This window comes from Nicotiana tabacum, chromosome 16 (assembly GCF_000715075.1).
Source record: "Nicotiana tabacum cultivar K326 chromosome 16, ASM71507v2, whole genome shotgun sequence".
Classification (NCBI taxonomy): domain Eukaryota; kingdom Viridiplantae; phylum Streptophyta; class Magnoliopsida; order Solanales; family Solanaceae; genus Nicotiana; species Nicotiana tabacum.
The window spans coordinates 58,871,754-58,878,008 of record NC_134095.1 but is presented as its reverse complement, the minus strand read 5'-3'; positions in this window follow the sequence as shown (position 1 = coordinate 58,878,008).

Here is a 6,255-nt window from a genome sequence, read left to right as displayed (position 1 = left end):
AAGTAAGGGCAGATTTGTTAGGATAGTTGGACGACATGGACTTTTATGACCCAATAGTATAAAGGGGGATAATTTTAAATAATTTAACATATTAAAAGGATATATCAGACCCGTTTTCGGTTTTTTAATCATCACCGCATGAGGATATCCAATATCCTTAAAACAAGGTCAAATACATAAACGGACCCTTAAACTTGGCCCTTTTTTCATTTAGACATTTGAACTAAACTTTGTTCCTATTGAACACTTTAACTCAAGTCCAAGTGTATCTATTAGACACACATTGCTAACATGTCAAGGTGTGTGCGCTATGCTGTGTATGAGCGCGTGATGCCCTCTTTTTCTTACCAATCTTTCTTTCTCTTACTTACTCATTCTCTCTCCCTACCATCCTTTACCTTCCGTAATTAATCTACCATGTTATTCAACTGAAATAATCCACTATATTCTTCAAAGACTTGATTTTGTCAAGAACACAAACAGGGAATGATTTTTTTTTGCAGCAACTTAAAAAGCTTGTTATCAAAACTTTTAGAACAAAGGACATCAAAAATTAGTTGAGTAGTATCAAGGCCACTAGTAATGAGCCATATATCACAAACATAAGAGTACAATTTACATTCATTAATAACTTTTCTAAACCTTCCTCTAATCCAAATCTCTTGGGTAAGTATTGCCAATTTGCCACCACAATAGTCAATTAAGGCCCAAATGGTAAATTCACGCGTAAGCAAACTTTTAAAATAAATTGTGTGAGAAATATATCTTTAATGCCCATATATGTATAATACCCATATGTTAAATGCCCTCCAAATGGTAAATTCAAACTTTAATTCTGTCATGCGAAATCGAAACTATTGCATAAATAGTAAAATTTGTAGGCAACAAGAATATGGTTGAACATTTAATCCATTTCATGGGTCCAACTGAAAAAGAAGAAGAATAGGGAATGGGGAGAAAAGAAGAAGAGCATGAGGTGAAAAAATGGGGGACGTGAGTGGTGGCAAGAAGAAGGGGTGAGGCTGGGGCGGGAATTAAAAACAAATTGTTAAAGAAAAAGGTTTTCTTTAAATTTCACGTGTCACGAAATAATTCGTCTAGTTTGCCATGTAAAGGCGTTTGATAATACGCGCAGGAGGTGTGTCTAATTGACACATATTTTAGATGGTACAAGTGTTCAATAGGAACAAAATTTAGTTTAAGTGTCTAAATAAAAAAAAAGGTCAAGTTTAAGGGTCACTTATGTATTTGGCCTTGAAACAATAAAGAGACCGACTTACAATCGCTTTGCTAGATAGCGAGTACCAGCATGGAACACTTCTTTACAAGTCATATTTTTGAATGTTGTTCGCAACCAACGAAAGAAGAATGTGTTATTTTATTTCCCTCGGGAGGGGGAGGATATAAATAGAACTTAGTATACGAAAAGGACTATAAATGTCGTCAAATTAAAATTTTTATATCTAATAAATAATGTTGTCCAATACACGTTGCTGACGTGTCGTACATAGAAGGACTTGAGACTTGTCTATGTATGCATATACAGCAGGGACATAGACCAGTGAGGTGCCACCTCTCTTTGAAAAGAATGACTCTATCTTTTTTCTCATTTTTGGCCTTTTTAAAATTTCTAATTCATCTTAAGAAAGTGCTCATAAGTTGCTTGTGAAATTTTTTATTTTGTGTCTCATACAACTGATACTAGTTATATGAGATATTATTTTTATCTCATAGTTTTGTGGACCCAGATTTTATGAACCCAGAAGTGTAAGATTTTGTGTCCACAAATTTGCGAGAGAAAAATAAGCCTCACACAACTAATTTTAGTTGTGTGAGGCACACAATAAAACTTCTCATCGCTTGTGTATTCAGTTTTTTTATCTGGTGTCCCTTCGAGGACATCTTATGTATTCAATTAGAAAACTCAAAAGACGCTTTTGTTGCTATCTGTATACGGCCAAAATCAGGGAAGACCGATTTAAGGTTTCCGTGGCAGCTCAAGCCCGACCTCGGTGGGATCGAAGCACGGTCCAAGGTCCGTCCTCAAAGCACTCGCCTCGGCAGGTTACATCGAAGATTCACCATGATGTACCTCGAGGTAGTATGAAAGTCGATGTCCATTATGGAAAGGCGAGAAACCCTCGAGGGCACACGATGAGGACTAACAGAGTCTGCAAGAATAGTACAAATCCGTACTGAGCCGTTATACAGCTGTACTAGTAGCATTTCTTCGTCATTTATTAGTCATGTACTATGTAAGGATCCTTCCTCCTATATAAAGGGGACCCTTATCATCTTGTAAGGGACTTCGGATAATTATTGAATACACAACATATTGAATATAATACAACTTTCCCTGCTCTTTGCTTATACTATTATTCTACACATTTATTGTTCATTTTTTTATTGTTCATTTATTGTTCTTCATTTATTGCTCATTATTAACCGCAAAAGGCCATCTTTGAGGCCCTCATTATCAGTAATTCTTCATCAATCGTTCATCGCTGTTAGCCCTGCTAGACCTCGAGGCCCTGCTCCAGCTAGCTCGAGGCCCAGCCTTGTGACCCTATTGGTTTGCATTTGTTGTTTTCTTTACTTACACCTAGCATTTATTGCTTGACAACTAATATTAAAATAAATCACGTATTTTTAGAACAACGAAATCAAATATAATTGTAGTTATCATTTTCAAGGTAAACACCATCTTAATTACGGCTTTAACTTTATCTCTTGCTTCTTCTTTGACGATCCTCTCTCTTTTGTTTTATTATTGTTTAATCTAGGAGTGTGCATTCGATTTATCGATTCGATTTTGATCTTTATCGATAATTACTTATCGACTATCGATTTGTACATATGCTTATCGTTATAGTTTCAATAAGGTTTCGATTTTTTCGATTTCGATTTATCGATTTTTGGGGCTTATCGATTCAGTTATCGATTATACCAATAAGAAAATTTACGGGATTCCACGGAAAGTATATCACTATAAACACGCCTAACTAATATGGACAAAAAGAAGCTAAAATAAGACGAACACCGTTTATAACATAAAAATTGTGTCAACAAGCACATGCAACAAAACTAAAGTAAGAGATCAAATGTATGCCACCAACACTCCAACGGTATAAAAAAACAAAACAAAATACATCGTCATGACTAATTCTGTTTTCTATTGATTTGAACTTCATTCCTTTGAGCTTTAAATATGATCATTCGTTAAATGTGGTAGAAGGAAATAATAGGGTTAGAGATTTAGGGTAAAGGAAAGGGTATTATAGAATAAGAGTAATTTTTTTTTTGTCTTTTTAGTATATCTAATCGGTTTATCGATAAACCGATAATCGAAAAGGACAAAATCGAAACCGATAACTCGATAAGAAAATTTCGAAATCGAAATCGATAAACTGATAACAAATAATCGATAAACCAATTCGAATGCACACTTCTAGTTTAATGTCCCTATATACAATCGAAAACCCTCCAGGCAGAGTTAACGATTTTTTTATTTTTTCGCTTGGAATCTTGAATCTCTCTCAACATAATTGAAAACCCCCAATGCATCGAACAAGGCCGTCGAGAAGAAAGGTTCGAAGACGCTGATGAAGCAAAATTGCGATTAATGTGTTGACCTTGACTAAACTTCTTATAGTACTAAAACTTCCAATTCCGCTACATTTTGTTTTCGGTTAATAATACAGAAAAGACAGTCGAGGAAAAAATTAATCATTATTAAGATTTCTCTAGCGGAGAAGAAGCGCACCGCCGGTATGAATCTTCATGTTTGGTGGTGCTTAATTTCAAATGTCTATACATCAACTATTTTTTCCTCCATAAAGCCGCTGAAAATTGAGATTATGGATTTGGTACTCTCAAAAGCAACGGGATATATTCTCTACAATTTGAGCCCAAACTCATCCAACACGTCCAGAGATTAATGGATTGAGCTACAAATATTTTAGCTCATGAGTCAATTTGAGTTGAGCCCAAGTTAACCCATTATTTTTTTAGGAATTTTTATATTCCTATGCCATATAGTAAACTATATTACCCTCTATGCTTAACTTTTAATATAATTACCTTCTATATACCTAATTACCATTTATGTACCATTTTAGGATTTTAATGGTATTAATTAGTCTCCTAATTTTACTCAACCGTATATTCCCACTCCCCCAAGTTTCTCTCTCCAAATCCCCACGATTTTCTCTTCAAAACCAGCGAAAATCTGTAACCCCTCCACCATTAACAACCATTAAAAAGCTTTGAAGCTTTGAATTCTAATTTGAGTTTTCAAAAGACATTATTTGTTTAGATTGGATGTTGTTGCAAAGAATTGAGAATTCTCTCTGCGTCTCTCTATATCTCTCAATCCCAAATTTCAGTAATATAAGAGGAAGGAAAAGAGAGCAGCAATTCCACCATTGACGGCCATTAAAAAGGTTTGAAGCTTTAAATTCGAATTTGGGGTTTCAAAAATCATTATTTGTTTGGATTGGGTGTTGATGCAAATAATTGGGAATATGGTTTGGAGTTATATCTCAATTTTGAGGGGTTTTGATGAAGATTAGACTTGGTTTTGGCTGAATTTCAGATTGAAACTCGAAGAAGAAGAAGAAGAAGAAGAAGAAGAAGAAGAAGAAGAAGAAGAAGAAGAAGAAGAAGACATGACATACATTATATTGCAGAAATTGTAGAAAAATTGTAGAAAAAATTTATTTTGTTGTTTATTTATTTTTCTTTTATTCATTTAACTATTGTATGAAAGTTGAACAATATTGTATAAAAATTATATTTAAGTGGTATTATATTGTAGTTGTATATAACTTAGTAGAAATAATGTACGAAAATTGTAGATAATTTATAGATAAATTGTATAATATATAACTAGTTTTATGAAATTTATTTTTACTATATATAAATCAGATATAAAATATACAAAAAATATATTGTATAAAATTAGTATAAAATTTGTATGTATGTTTTATGTTATTGTAGTTGTATTTAACTGGGTGGAAATAATGTATGAAAGTTGTAAAAAATTATAGATAAGTTGTATTCCTCTATAACGGGAGATGTTTGCATATCAAGTAACTTTAGTGTTCCAGACAAACATGCATGAAAATAAAGATAAATTATGTTATGAACAATTTGTAGAAATTTTCTAGATAATTTGTAGAAACATTGAAATTCTGTATTTTCATATAAATTTTCAAATGATATGTAGTTTTATTGTAGAATAAATATAGAAATTTTGTAGATATTGTGAAAATCCATACTGATATATATATTTACTCTGACATGTAGTTTATTTGTAGATAAAATATAGATAAAGTGTAGGACATTTATATACAACCAGAATTTGATATAAAATGTAACATCACAAACATGCAACTGTGTTCTCATTGGTGATACTCAATTCCATACTGAAATCGCCAACATTTATACATAGCGGATATGTTCCTAAGTTTTTGTTTTTTCAACTTTCATACAATAGCTAAATAAATAAAAGAAAAATAAATAAACAACAGAATATAATTTTTCTACAATTTCTGCAATATAATGTATGTCATGTCTTCTTCTTGTTTTTTGAGTTTCAATCTGAAATTCAGCCAAAATCAAGTCTAATCTTCACCAAAACCCCTAAAAATTGATATATAAACTCCAAACCATATTGAGGCTTATGATACAATTGCGAAAATCTTTGGTGATGAAAACCAAGATTTGATGGATGAGTTTGCGTCAGTTCTAAAAATTAAAAAGAGGAAAAGGGAGGAAGAGAATGTATCTTCACCAAGTAGTAGTAGTAAAGAAATCAAAGCCAAAAGGCAGAAAACTGCAGAAGATGAAATAAGGAAGCCTACAACTACAATGATTCCTTATTTAATGAAATGTCTATATTTTGTAGAAATACTATTAGCATGGCGGGTAATATTCAAACTATGAACATATTTGGTAATATAGCTTCCTATATGGTATAAGAACGAAAATTTTCATATTTTTTATAGCCCACTCTGACCCATGAAGTAGCCCAAATACAACCCATGAAACTCACCCAAACACAAAGGGATCTCAATCCAACTTATCCAGAAAGTTACTTAGTTTCCCCAATTTTACCTTTTATTTTATTTTATATTTTCAATTTTCTGTGTTTTTATTTCTGCACCACACCCCCACCCTATCCCCCCCTCCCGCCGTGCAAACCCCCTCAAAAAACTTTTTTTACTTTTTTTTTTGTATTTTTAATTTTTTATT